A 15,885-nucleotide genomic window follows, 5' to 3' on the forward strand; every position below is an offset into this window, starting at 1 on the left:
CACACACACACACACACACACACACACGCACATATGCACACACGGGTACCACTGGGCTTTCTACCTCAGGGTCTTTATGCCCGTAGTATACATCTCCTTTATTCATTGAAGCTGCTTACAATGGCTTTCTGTTACTTATAACAACAACAACAAAAATCACTGATCAAGAAAAAATGGAGAGAAGGAAGAGAAAGATACTGTAGAGGGTAAGCTCAGTATGGTGAGAATATGCACAAATAGAAACTCTTTAAGAAAAGAGAGGAGGAAATTCTGTATCTACGACCCTTTAGGCCTTCAAGGGTGAAGACAGCCTCCCAGAAATCTATTATTTCCTATTCTTCTCCTTTCCCCAACACTCATGGACTAGTCCCAATTATCTGCCTGGAATCCAGGAATAAGCTCATATGTCTTCTCTCCATGATTATGTCAGCTACTACAAAACGTCCCAGGTCACCTTCCTCTCCTGTCTTTTAAGTCCCAAGAGCATCTATCCCTAGCTCAGTGGTTCTCAGGCTTTAGTGTTTATCAGAATCACCTGAAGGGTTTGTTAAAAAAAAAACAGGTCGCTGGGCTGGAATTCATTTCTAATTCTGTAGGCATGAAGTCAGGCCTGAGGATATGAAGTTTTTTCTAACATGTTCCCAAGTGATGTTGATGTTTGTGGTCTCAGTAAAAAACCACTGCCTTATTTATTTCACTCCTCCCCAAGTCCTAAAATTCATCCACTGTGCTCTCTGAATTCAGAGTCTGTTGAAGGCAAAATCCCCGATAGCCTCATCCTCTTTCACCTTTGTGCTCTAAGGAGAAGTCGACTCCTCCATAAGGTCAAATTTTCCCAACAGCCTCTCTAATGGTGGCTGCTTTTCCTCCCAGCTCTATACCAAAGACCTGAAGGTGGGGTAGATGTTGTCCTATGTCCTCATTGCTGCTTTCAAACCTTTCTCTCTACCAACCACGAATCTTAGGTTATCACATGATGTCAACTCTTCCCCTCATTGTTGCTGTCAGTCATGGATTCCTGGGATACTTCCTTTGATTTCTTGGTGATAGAAGCCTCAAGTTCATTCTCTCTAATAATATCCCTGCCTTAATTATGGTAGATTTCAATGGACCTGTATATGATCTTTCTAACACTTTGGCCTTAAGTTCCTCAACTATCCCTCTTCCAAAGATCTAATCTTTCACCTTATTAGGTACTCTTTCGTGATCATACCCTGAACCCCTTCATAACCGAGATTTCAAACATTCTACTCTCTGACCGCTGTGTCTTACCTTTTCAGCCCGCCCACTCTCTCTAGTATTAGGGCCTCAACAGTCCCTCGACCCTAATAGGACATCTGATCTTTAGATTTTACCTTCTTTTTATTGGCCTCACATTCTTCTAGATTAAATTTCATAGTTAATCATTGTAGTCACTCTTGAAAACACCCTCCATTCCCATGCTCCTGCCTCATTGTCTCACTCGCTTGGCAGATCCACAATCCTGGTTAAATCCAACTCTCTGCCTACTCTATGTCTGCAACTCTGAAGCTAAAACTGTCTGGAGAAAAACTCACAGCCACACAGACTTTAAATTAGAAGTGGGCCCTTAATTCTGCAAGGCAATCATACTAGATGTTTTTAAAAATTCATTCTCCCACGCCCTTGATAAGGATTTAAAATACTTTTCTCTTTTCAAATCCCAGTAAGAAAATTGGAACATTCACAAGAGAATTTACAGAGATTATCATCACCACTTCAATCCATCTGCTGCACCTGCCCTTGCACACTTTGACCTCTTGCTGAGTAGGAGGTCATGGTAATGGCTGGACCATCCATGTCCCTATCGCAAGTCAACCCTTCTGCTGTGCACTAGAAATCATCTTCTCTCACTGGATTGCTTGAGAAATTCTCCCCTTCTACATTGTATTATCCATCTTCTCCACTGTATCATCACACAAAAATGATGTTACTTCTCTCAAAGTAAAAAACTTTCTCTTGATCTATCTTTTCCCACCAGCTTGCTGCCCCATTTTGTTGCTTCTATTTGCAGCAAACTGCTTGAAAAAATTATCCATAGTCAGATCTCCAATTTGTCCCTCCGTATTCTCTTTAACCCACTTCAATCAGGCCTTTGCCCACATCGCTCCAGCAAACCTGCTCCCCTGAAGCTCACCTGGGTCACCATACACCATGATCAAATCTCTGCTTTAATCTTAGCCTATCAATGGCATTTGAATCACCCATCTTTCTTATTTTCTTCACCCCTATTCCAGGCACCACAGTTTCTTGGATTTCTTCCTACTTTGCTGAAAGCTCTTTCTGGGTTTCTGTTTTGGTTCTTTCTCTTCTCCTTCATCTTTTCATGCTGGGGAGCCCCATGGCTCAGTCCTTGGACCTCCTTTCTTCTTGTTCCAGTCACTCTCTTGGTGATCTTATTCAGCCTCATGGCTTGAAATATTACATATACATGTATTTATAGTGCTATGGAAAAAACCTCTCTCTAAAATTCTAGACTACTGTGGTCAAACATCTATCAGACACATCACAGTCAGTTTTCTAAGACTGAACTCTTCGACTCACCTTCCTCCTGCCCCACCTAAGTGCTTTACTAACTGCTTTCTCTTTCTCAGCTGATGGCAACTCCATCTTTCCAGTTGCTTCATCAAAACTTTGTCTTTGATTCCTTTAAGTCTTTCAGACCCCACATAAAATGTGCAAGGAAATTCTGTGCTTAACCTTCAAAAATATTCATGATCTAACCTCTTTCTACTGCTACCACCGGATTACTGTCATCATTTACCTTGATTAGTTGACCTTCTAATATGTCTCATGCTACTGCCCTATTTCCTAAACTCTAGTCCCCCAAAATAGCATCCAGGAACCTAGTAGCTAGAGAAATGTGGACCCAGGATGCAGTGCCCCAAGAGAAGACTGTGACGAGGAGGAGTCTGGGTCTAGCGAGGGCTGCTGAGAGCTTCATTCCATACCATTGAACACTTTGAACCCAACGCAGTAGCTCACCTCCAGCTGCCTCCCTCAATTGTACTTACCATATCACTTAACACTTTCTTGTGTTTTCATTTCTTTGTTTAATTTTGCATATTGGTTACACAGTTATGTTATATATTATAATTTTATGTGTTTTGTTTTTGTGTTTCTTTGAGACAGAGTCTCATTCTGTAGCCCAGGCTGGAGTGCAGTGGCACAGTCTCAGCTTACTGCAGCCTGAACCTCCCAGGCTCAAGCAATCCTCCCACTTCAGCTTCCCAACTAGCTAGGACTACAGGTATGCACCACAACACCTGGCTAATTATTTTGTATTTTTGGTAGAGACAGGGTTTCACCATGTTGCCCAGACTGGTCTCGAACTCCTGGCTTCAAGTGATCCTCCTGCCTCAGCCTCCCAAAGTGCTGGGATTACAGGCATGAGCCATTGACCCCAGCCATATATATATGTATGTATGTATATATATTATATATATATGTATGTATATATAATATATATATATATATTCATATATGGACAGGGATCTTATTTTTTTCTTTTCAATCTAGTACCTACAAACTCAGTAAATGCTCAATAAGTTGTTATAATTAATTTTAGTAGGAGTAGCCATTATGGAAAACCCAACCCATATGTTAGAAATGACCATTTCCCACTACTTTGGAAAGCAGGATTATCCTCCTGATTGTTTCTTCTTTGTCTGTGTAGGATAATTACAGTATCGGTTCAACACCTTTCTAAGCAATGAACTGTATAATTCCCATGCTTTTCAGTTTCTTTGACATAGTCAAATTCTACTGCTTAAAAATAAATACAAGCAATAAAATTATGCTCCAAAACCAAAACAAAACCAAAAGAGCAGCCAGAGTAATTCTTTTAAAATAAAAATAAGATTGCATCACTGTTCTATGTAAAACCTCATAATGACTCCCCATTTTTCTCATAATAAAACCCATATTCCTAACTATTATGACCTGGGGTAGCCAGCTTCTAATATGGTCTTCAATGATCCCAGACCCCTGGAACGTGATCTGTAATTTCCTTGCACACTGAATGGCCCTTACCTGTGTAAACTGGATGTTGAAGAAATTATAACGTGTGCCTTCTGAGGCTGGGTTGCAAAGTACATTATATTATTGGCCTCTTTTTCTTGGATCAGTTTTTCAGAGAAAACCAGGTACATTTTGTGAGAATACTCAAGCAGCTCCATGGACCTGTCCAAATAGCAAGGAACTGAGGCCCTCTAACAAGAAGCATGTGAATGAACCATCCTAGAAGGAGATCCTCCAGCCCCAGTCAAATCTCCAAATGACTGCCCCCCACAGTCAATATTACAGCTGCATCCTCATGGGAGACCCTGAGCTAGAACCACCAGGAAGCCCCTTCCAAATTCTGGAACCATAGGAATTGTGTGAGATAATAAATGTTTACTATGTTTAAGGTTTCTAAAAGCCATAAAAAAGAATAAAATCATGTCCTTTGTAGTAATATGAATGCAACTGGAGGCCATCATCCTAAGTGAAGATGGAAGAGAAAACCAAATACAGCATGTTCTCATTATAAGTGGGAGCTAAACATTAGGGACATATGGACATAAAGATGGCAACAATGGACACCGTGGGCCACTAGAGTGGGGAGAGGGGGAGAGGGACAAGGGCAGAAAAACTACCTATTGGGTACTATGCCCACTACCTGGGAGACGAGATCATTCACATCCAAAGCCTCAGCATTGTGAAATATACCCATGTAATAAACCTACACATGTACCCCTGAATCTAAAGTTGACATTATATTAAAAAAAGAAAGCTGCTAAAGTGTGGGATCATTTGTTATACAGCAACAACTAATTAATACATGACTTTTACATTTGCATAATATACAACCATCCTCTGGCTCTTGGGTCTCATCTCCTACTACTCTCATCCTGGTTCATTCAGTTCCAGCCATGGTGGTCTCCTGGCAATTCCTAGACCATGCCAGGTACATACTCAACTTAGGCATTTGCTCTAGCCACTCTCTGTGTATGAAGTAACTCAATTCTCTAGGTATCTTCCTGGCTAGTTCCCTAGCCCTTTTTTAAGTCTTTCTTTAAATCTCATCTCCCCAGTAAGGCTCACCTGGCCAACATGGTATAAAACAACCTGTATTAATATACCCTATAATTAAGCGATTTAGTATATATTATTTTTGTTTGTTCCTTTCATGGCTTGACACTCAAAGATTTCACTAGGAATTTTAAAACTCTCAAGCACCTTAAGGATAATCTTTCTTCAGAGGTTGTGAACTCCTTGTTACTGGAAGGCAGACACTGGAACAAGAACTGAGTATCCAAATTTTACCTAGGTGGCTTTCCCAGGTGATTTTAAAAATCATATTCAGCCTGAGATTTTAGAAGACTGGTCATGGAGAATAAAATTGAAAAGAGTTACAAGCAACAAAAGTCCAATTACACTGAATTTAGAAAAAAAGTATGAAGTTGCTTATCTCATTCTAGAATTTAGAAAGTTTATCTCCATCTCCATCATCTTTTCCCTCATACTTAATTTTATTTGCAGTCAGATCTGCCCTTCATTGTGGCCCTCAGCTGTTCCAGTTTTTATTAATGGTTCAAAACAAAACAAAACAAAACAAACAACAACAACAACAACAAGAAAACCCCAAACCTCTGAAACTGAGTCTCCTTAGCTCACTGGCCGGGCTTTGGATCCGTGCCACTTAAAGCACATGTATGGAAAATGGAACAGAATTTTCCAAAGAAAATTTGTGTGTATTCACTAAAAGAAGGTAGAATGGAAGCTGGAAAGACAAAACAACAATTGTCTGCTGTAATACACAATAACAAAAAACAGAAAACACTATGATATGTCTTCATAGGCAATTTGAAACAAATTTTAATTGAAAGAGGAGAAAAAGCTGAGCATCTGATCAATCTGCTTCTTAGTCATGGTTTTATCCTCACATTTAGTGAAATGAAATGATTGGGGAATTTTTTTTTTGTGCCCTCACCCAAAGGAACATGAGTAAGTACTAAGCAAAACACATTAAATATCATTTATATAGTAATATGTCCAACTCTTACTGTCATTCATCTGGTAGTGTTTGGATAGTTTTGCATAATGGTTAGAACATGGGTTTTAGATTCAGAAAGATTGGAGTTCAAGCCCCCTCTATTTCACTAATTGAATGGATAAATTAACCTGTCAGCCTCTACAATGTGGAAAATAATACCACCTCACTTGACTGTTGTGATAATTAAATAAAATATAGAGATGTTTCAGTTTCGTTTTCACTCCAAGAAGAGTCTGAGACAGGATAGTTAGTTAGGGAGATGCTCCCAGGAGGCAAGAGTGAGAGAGTGGTTAGAGTGAGCCAGAGAAGGAGGAATAACAAATGTAAGGATGTAATATTGTGGTTGCTGATGTAGGCATTTGTGGCTTTATCTAGCTAGCATTTCAGAGAAGCAAACAGAATGCATCCCAGAATTGTCTCACTGAAGGATGGGAGTCTGCGGCTCTTCTTTACTGAGGGTTTCCCATGGGGATGTTCCCTTCTCTGCATTTTCCAAATGTTCCTATACAGGAGTGCAGCAGACTTCTGTGGCTTCAGCTAAACCATGTTTTTCTCTGAGGGACAGTCTATATCTGTTGACTCTAGTAATGGCTGTAACTTCCTGGTGGCCTGACATCTTTTTTGGGGATGAACTCCTAAAAGGTACCAGGATGTAAGAACCTCAGGAACAGTCTGGTCTTGATGCCCTTCTGAGATGAATGAATAATATCCAATGGTTTCTTCTGTTTTTGGTCAAGTATCAGAGTCCCAGAAGAGGTCATCTCATTAGACAGGGTTAGGCCATGTTTTCACCTCTTCTTCAGCTGGGATGACATGGAGAATTATTTGCCTATTCTATTACAAGTGATTCCATTACAAGAGATTAAACTTTATATAATGGCAGATTATTATTTTGTAGTTAAATATTTTTCCTCCACACAAAATATTTAAATAATATTCACCACTCCCATTTAAGTAGTTTGAACACTATAACGTAATTTTTGTTCATGGATGAGTGAACACTACAGCTTGTCACTCTAAAAATGATCAAGCTGTTTAATACCTATCTAATTAAAACAGGTCATTTGCTAATATCTTCATGCTTAATCAATTAAATCCTAAGAAGAAAAATAATATGTTATTTAGATCAAAAGAAAATAACTAAAAAATAACCTATCAGCTCATTAGTGAAGTATTGTTATTTTTTTTAACCATAAGCAAAAACAAAACAAAACAAAACAAAAAAACTTCTGTCTCAGAGCACTGGCTGGTTCTTTGAAATTTTTGCCCTATCTTTCCCCTTCCCCTTTCTTCTCTACCTCTTCTATCATACTGCTTTCAATAGACAAGACATTTGGAGAGAATAATGACTGGTAGTAGCTTTTCTCCTTTTCCCTCCCCTAGGTTTTAGAGAAATTATCATACTATTGCTATGCTTTTAAGCTCTCTTCAGTTAATGCAAGAAAGCATCATCTTTAAATATTAAACCATCATTAACAAGTAAAACATCTATAGCTAACAGGTAATTGGAGATTAAGTGGAAGGTTCTAGGAGGACCTTCCTTCTTGATACAAACTTAATTGGAGCATAAATATTGAGAAATATGGAAAAATTTATTTTAACCATGGGAAGGGCAACCTTTGGGAATTCCCATTCTCTTTCATTGTTTCTGTACATGGATACTGAGGGAGAAAACTTGGCAACTCAATATCTTGTTTTATAGTTGTGTTTAAAACAGAAAACAAAAGCTGGCAATAATTTTTGGTCAATCGATCTCCTTATTATACTCTCTTAGTAGGTCCTCAGTTCAATTTGGTCTTTTATTTTACCATGTACAAAGTTCTGTGTCAGGGCACTGGTTGGTTCTTTGAAACTTTTGCCCTCTTTCTCCCCCTCCTCCTTCTTCCTCTGCACCCTTCTCCTGTGCAGTTATAGCCCAAAGTTAGGTGTTCTGGAGTAGGAATACTAATGGGACTGCATTTTCAACAGCGAATGCATATTCTACTCTATGATTCAGCCAGTGAAGTTCAGAAAGCTGACTTGCAGTACTACTCAGTGCCAAAATTCATTCTTAGCTTTGAATACAAAACCCAAGAGCTACTTTCATGTATGTTTTGCTTACTGACAACTGACTGATGTACCATGTCAATTATCAAGGATTATTTTTAAGTCCTTATTATTAGAAAAGGAACAAAGTCATTATGTAATCTAATCTGACCTCTTACTTCAATGCACTACTTTTCTTTTGTTTAGCTATTGTGAACTATTTCTATGTGAATTGCTATTTTCGTTTTGTTTTTACTTTAACAATCCCTACTCTAAAAAAAAAAAATCTCAAAATGTTCTTAAGGAGTCAATTCAAAACTTTACCTCACTAAAAACTTCTTCCTACTGTTCCAAACTTCCATCTCAAAGTACTGACACATTCAGGGAATAGGCATATAAAAATGCCTTTTTAATACCAGGATTTAAAAATTTTATTTATCTTTCATTATTTTTTCCAATTGTCATGCTATCCTCCCTTGGACCATATTCTCAGGTTCTATTTTTCTGCAGATCTTTGTCTCCAGATGTCTACAATGGCTATCATCACAGAAACTTGTTGCTAGTGAAAGTAGGCTAAATTTATAAGTAAAAAGGAAATAATTTTCCTGTTCCTGAGAACCAGACATTTCTGATCTCAAATTTTATTAATATGAGATCAGAATTAATGTTGCTTAGTTATGGTGTTTGAGTCAAATATAGAAATAGGTAATATTTTCTTATTAGTATATTTAGCATTTAAATTAGTGTTAGTATTTAAATGTAATTACTAGTATTTCAAATACTCAATTAAATACTAATACTAATTATTACTAATACTCATTTAATTTAAATACTAGTGTTTAAATACTAATTTAAATTTAAATACAAGTATTTGAATTAGTATTAGTATATTTAGTATATATTAATATTTCAATCCCCATAGGTAGTTTTTCTGGTTCCTTCTCATTTTGGTAGACTATATCAGAGGGAAGATCTGGGACTCAAGAGCTGCTTTTCAGATTCTTTTGTCTCACGGAGTGCTTTCTTGATTGGGTACTCTCTCCTTTCCCCTAGGGATGAGGCTTCCTGAGAGCTGAACTACAGTGATTATTATTTCTCTTCTGGATCTAGCCGCCCATCAGAGCTACCGGATTCTAGGCTGGTACTGGGGAGTGTCTGCAGAGTCTTGTGATGTGATCAGTCTTTAGGTCTCTGGGCCATGGATACCAGCACCTCCTCTGGTGGAGGTAGCAGGGGAGTGAAGTGGACTCTGTGAGGGTCCTTGGCTGTGTTTTTAAGTGCGCCGGTTTTATGTAGGTTGGCCTCCAGCCAGGAGGTGGCGGTCTCAAGAGTGCATGGGCTGCAGTAGTAGAGGGAGGATACCAGCTTGCTGTAGGGTCAGGTGGTAGGTAAGGCCATAGAGCTCCCAAGAGATCATGTCCATTGTCTTCAGCTGCGGAGTGGGATGAAGACCCTGAGGTAGGGGCAGGGTTAGGCATGTCTGAGCTCAGACTCTCCATGGGCGGCTCTTGCTGCAGCTGCTGTGGGGGATGGGGATGTGTTTCCCAGGCCAATGGAGTTATGTTCCCAGGGAGATTATGGCTGCCTCTGCTGCAGTCACACAGGTCGCCAGGAAAGTGGGAAAAAGCCGGCAGCCACAGGCCTCAGCCAGCTTCCGCACAGTTGAAAGGCTGGTGTCGCTCTGACCCTGCCCCCACAACAGCACTGAATGTATTTACAGGCAGTCAGTGAGGAGGGCCCAGAACTTGTCCTAGGCTACAAGCCTCCCTACTAAGAAAGCAAATGGACTCACAGTTCTTAGGCTGTCCCACTGAACCTGCAGCAGCAATCCACCTCCTTCAAAAGGTCTGTGGGTTCTCTCAGCTTTCCTGGTGTATTCCTGCAGTAGTTCTTGGAGTAAAAGTTTATGATGTGGGTCTCCACATGTTGCCTTTTCTCTCCGAGTGGGAGCGGCAAGTTAGGCCTGCCTCCTATCCGCCATTTTTGGATCCTCCCCCATAGGTAGTTCTTTACCAGTGTAAGCAACAAGTGGTGTTGCTTTTATGGTATTTGCTGTGTTGTCTCTATCTTTTCTGTGCCAGTGGTCTAATGATGAGTGGAGAATCGTGATTCAGAATTTCTTTTTTCCACACTTTAACATGGCCCTGTGTGTAGCTTCACATTGCTGAGTCACACTCAAACTCATTTTCTCTGAGTTAGAGGGTGAGAAACTGAGATGTGACATAATGAAAACTTCCAACATTATGAATACTACAATACAATATTTTTAAAGATAAGGGAAGTTATTTGCGCCCCCGTAGACTGCAATGTTTTTCAGTGTACTATTGCCATCAAGTAGTGAACTGAACTTTTTTTTTTTTTTTTTGAAATGGAGTCGTGCTCTGTTGCCCAGGCTGGAGTGCAATGGCACGATCTCAGCTCAGTGCAACCTCCACCTCCCAGGTTCAAGTGATTCTCCTGCCTCAGCCTGCCGAATAACTGGGATTATAGGTGTGTGCCACCACCTCTGGCTAATTTTTGTATTTTTAGTAGAGGCGGGGTTGGCCAGGCTGGTCTTGAACTCCTGACCTCAGGTTATCCAACTGCCTTGGTCTCCCAAAGTGCTGGGATTACAGGCGTGAGCTACTGTGCCCGGCCTGTTGAACATTTTTGACTAAAATCCACAGTGAAATATACGGATAACTTAATGTCCAAAACATATATCTACATACATGCAAAACTGAAACAAAATTTTCTTTTTTTTTTTTTTTTGAGACCGAGTCTCGCTCTGTGGCCCAGGCTGGAGTGCAGTGGCCGGATCTCAGCTCACTGCAAGCTCCGCCTCCCGGGTTTACGCCATTCTCCTGCCTCAGCCTCCCGAGTAGCTGGGACTACAGGCGCCCGCCACCTCGCCTGGCTAGCTTTTTGTATTTTTTAGTAGAGACGGGGTTTCACCGTGTTAGCCAGGATGGTCTCGATCTCCTGACCTCGTGATCCGCCCGTCTGGGCCTCCCAAAGTGCTGGGATTACAGGCTTGAGCCACCGTGCCCAGCCCATGAAACAATTCTTACCCTATATTCCTCGTAATGCACTGTGACCATTTTTTCTTTTTTGCTTTTTAAAATGTTGATTAAACTCAGTTGATTTTGTGACCCACTAAAGAGCTGTTAATCAGATTGAAAAGTACTGTATTAATGGGGTGGGGGAGGAGCTTTCTAAATCATATACACAAATATAATACACAAAAACATAAGTGTTTTTTAAATTTGTTTTTATGTATATGCAAAATGTATTTTTCACCATAAGTTTTCCGGAGAAAAGTTTGCAAGCCACTACCTGAAAGAATAAAAGAATTGAAACTTTTATGCAACCAACAAACATGAAAAAAAAAGCTCATCACTGATTATTAGAGAAATGCAAATGAAAACCACAATGAGATACCACCTCATGCCAGTCAGAATCATCATTATTAAGAAGTCAAGAAACAGCAGATGCTGGCGAGACTGTGGAGAAATAGAAATGCTTTTACATTGTTGGTAGGAATGTAAATTAGTTCAACCATTGTGAAGACAGTGTGGCGATTCCCCAAGGATCTAGAAGCAGACATTACCATTTGACCCAGCAATCCCATTACTGGGTATATACCCAAAGGAATATATATCATTCTGTTATAAAGATATATGCACACATATGTTTATTGCAGCACTATTCACAATAGCAAAGATATAGAACCAACCCAAATGCCCATCAATGATGGACTGGATAAAGAAAATATGGTACATGGAATACTATGCAGTCACAAAAAGGAATGTGGTCATAAAGGGACATGGTTGAAGCTGGAAGCCATCATCCTCAGCAAACTAACACAGGAACAGAAAACCAAAGACTGCATGTTTTCACTCACAAATGGGAGCTGAGCAATGAGAACACATGGACACAGGGAGGGGAACAACACACATCAGGGCCTATCAGAGAGGGGGGCAAGGGGAGAGAGAGCATCAGAATAAATTGCTAATGCATGCAGGGCTTAAAACTTAGGTGATGGGTTGACAGGTGCAGCAAACCACCATGGCACATACATACCTATGTAACAAACCTGCACGTTCTGCACATGTATCCCAGAACTTAAAGTAAAAGTAAAGAAATCAGAACCAAAAAAAAAGAAAAAAAAATTGAAACTTGCCTTCAGAGGCAAGTAGGTAAATAGAATGTGCAGTCCTGATTTATTTGTATTTATTTTTTATTAGTTAATTATCAGGCAAACCCATAGGATTGCTTTTTGTTTTTTTCCCTCAACTAATTGTTTTTTATTTTTTTTTCAAGAATGATTGGAGTTCTCTGATCACATTATAGACATACAATAGCTATGTCAAGTGTTGGTTACAGTGATGGAGTTAGTTTCTTGATCTTAAACTTAATGAATAACTCTTTGATATAATCTTGTGTACATAATGTTTAAAGACTCTTATAATTTTTAAATAACACTTTGGGACTGCTTTTTCAGTGATGATGAGCAAGGGTTAATGTATATTCATGTTGTAAAATGGATCCTCTGTAATTGTTCCTGTATTACAGATCCCAAGGGCTATATTCATGACAGTTGAAGGGATAAATTTAAATGCTTTCATGAAGATTGGCATAGTGTTCATATAACATTAAGTATAATGCTAATGACTGGAGAACTCAATGATTCAGAAATCTGTGCCCATTAACACCAGAAGCAGTGACTAAGTGTCTTAAGTATCTGACTGTATGCAATACAGTGCTAGATTCAAAGCAAACAGAATCTACTCTCTGCCCTTTAGAGGTTTATACTCTACAATATCAAGTCCAAAATAAATATTTTTCACCCCAGATAAAAGGAACAGTGGGAGACTTTTGTCTTAGTGGCACTCCTCATTTGAAAATCGTCTCTCCTCATAAAAATTCTCCTCTCTTAGCACTCCCTTCTCTATGATCTTTAATTCCTCTGCTCTTCCCCAACCCTCACCTCTTAGCTCTCTGGTGCAGCTTTCATGCTGACTATGCATATCTAGCCCACTGTCAGCACTTCTCTCACCTTCCTCTGACTGAATCAGAATAGACCATAGACTCCAAATTTGACTGTCAGGGTTTCAGGCCCAGCACTTTAACTGGCCAGCTTTGAAAACTTGGACAACTCATTGCAATAAACATAAAAAGTGTCAGAATGTCTGAAACCTACTTTCAAATAGTTCAACCAAGTATACATATGTTAAGATACATATATACTTTAAATACCAGTACATACTTTGTATCCTCGCACATATGTACAAGACAAATACAGTAGAATGTTAATAACTGGGAAATCAATGTGAGCAGTATATATAAGTTCATTGTAAGTTCATTGTGCCATTTTTCAAATATTCTATAGAAATATTCTGTGATCTATAGAAATATAGAATATTCTGGCCGGGCACGGTGGCTCAAGCCTGTAATCCCAGCACTTTGGGAGGCCGAGACAGGCGGATCATGAGGTCAGCAGATCGAGACCATCCTGGCTAACACGGTGAAACCCTGTCTCTACTAAAAAATACAAAAAACTAGCCAGGCGAGGTGGCGGGCGCCTGTAGTCCCAGCTACTTGGGAGGCTGAGGCAGGAGAATGGCTTAAACCCGGGAGGTGGAACTTGCAGTGAGCTGAGATCCGGCCACTGCACTCCAGCCTGGGCGACAGAGCGAGACTCCATCTCAAAAAAAAAAAAAAAAAAGAAATATAGAATATTCTATAAAAATTTCTGTATTCTATAGAATTTTCTACATTTCTATATAAATATTGAAATATTCTATAGAAATTTCAAACTAAAATTTGGGGAAAAAACAGACCATTTCCTTGTATCATAAGTACCCAATAAATGTGAGCTATTATTTTTATTAATCCTGTACTGTGTGCCTGTGGGAGATAAATCCCCAGCCCACTCCTAGGTAATGCAGACATTTAGTGCTGGTCTTTAAGAGACATAATCATAATCCTTTTTACCTGCCTTTCCACATAAAAACGGATTGGGAGTTTTGTAGAGTGGCAGTCTACTGGTATATAGGTGACGAATTAATTATTTAGAGTTACAGACTGTTCTAATTTTATAGAGTTGAAAGTTCACCCACACTGCGCTAGGCCTTTATTTCCTGTAACCAAGCTAATCTCCCTCCTGAGTAACTTCCAACATAGTAAGAGGAACAGAGTAGTAAGTGAAACGCAGACATGCACACGCACATAGGTGGCACACATATGCCACATAAACACGCTAACTGATCACTCAAACCTTTAACTTGCTAAATAATACTAAATAATTTTTGTCTAGTTTACACAAATTCTTTCAATTAAATCTTTAGAAAATTGAGTGTTCAATTTTTGATTGAAGCTGATCTTTCTTTGCCAGATGGTGTTTGGGAGTAGGGAAAAGCTCAGGACTCCACCTGACCATAGGAATGAGGTGGCTGGATGGTGCTCTGTTTTTCTCCTGCTTGTCTAGTCTCATCTCTGTACTGACAACCCCTGGGAAATGATTCATTTAGGTGCTCTTGAAGGACCTGAAGGCTTTTATGTCTGCCCTAAAAAGTAATCATCATCTCTTTTCGTGGCAGCCCTGAGATTGCTGAAAAACCAACTCAAAGTCTAATCCTGAGAAGTGACTTGTGGTGAGCAGACTCCAAGAAAGCCCCAATTATTCCCACCTCCTAGTATTCATGCTGTTGTGTAGTCCTCTCCCTTTGAATGTTAGTGGTGATGTGGTATTTTTCTCACCCCCATTCACTGAACTCATGGCAGGGGCACCCCATCTACTTGGCCCACAGTGCTTAGCCCCTTGCAGGAGGGAGCAAGTGAGCAAGTGAGTACGGGATCCAGCTGGCTGCTCCAGGCATTGACACAGGAGTAAGCTCTGTGTGGGGCCCATGACCAGACCAGACATGTTACCTTGAGGGGAATGCAGCGGCCCCCAGGGTGCCTGTGACCCCAAGGCCTCACAGGTTGCCTGTGACCCTGAAGCCCCAGAGAGGGTGTTATAGTGCTCTTTTAGTTCTGCTGCCTGCACTCCAATGGACAGCAGTGTGTTAGCAGCTCATTTGGCCTCTTGCCTTGTCATGTGGGGTGGCTGCCTTCCTTTGGTGAGGGCAAAGGGCCAGTGTGACACCCTTTTCTGGGTACCTACATTTGATGAGCCCCGAGTTCTTGTCCAGCATCCAAGAAGCATGAGGTCATGTGGACGATTGAAGGATGGTGAAGGCAGAGAATTGTAGTGAGTGATGAAAATGGTTCTCAGCAGAGAGGGGAACTGGAGAGGGGATGGGAGAGGCAAGTCATCTTCCCTGAAGTCAGGTTGTCTCTCCCCCAAGTCAGGCTGTCTCCCCTACTCCACCAACTGAGTCTGGGGTCTTTATAGGTACAGGATGGGGAGTGTATGCTGATTGGTTTGTGAATATGCAGAAAAGGTTACAAACCAAATATTGGTTTGTGAGTATGCAAAGGTGGGCACCATGGTGCAGAAAACCTATTAGGAAAGGGTAGATATGTGTAAAATAGGTGAAGGGTGGGGATCAATTGGAGAAAAGTATGCCAAACAGGAGGACAAGTTCTCAATCCAGTCCGAGGATTTAACTTGTAGTTTGACTTTCAGGCTTTAAAGTGTCTTCGACTTGGAGGTAGGGTTTTGCCAGGTACCCGCCCCTATCTGCCCAGGCATTTGGCTGTTTCCTGTTGCTATCAGTGGGAACTGTGACTTGCTACTAACAAACAGAATATGGCAAAGGTGATGGGATGTCATTTCCATGATTCTATAAGATTGTAACATGTATATTGCTGGTAACCCT

The sequence above is a fragment of the Colobus angolensis genome, unplaced genomic scaffold (assembly GCF_000951035.1).
Source record: "Colobus angolensis palliatus isolate OR3802 unplaced genomic scaffold, Cang.pa_1.0 Scaffold11, whole genome shotgun sequence".
NCBI lineage: Eukaryota > Metazoa > Chordata > Mammalia > Primates > Cercopithecidae > Colobus > Colobus angolensis.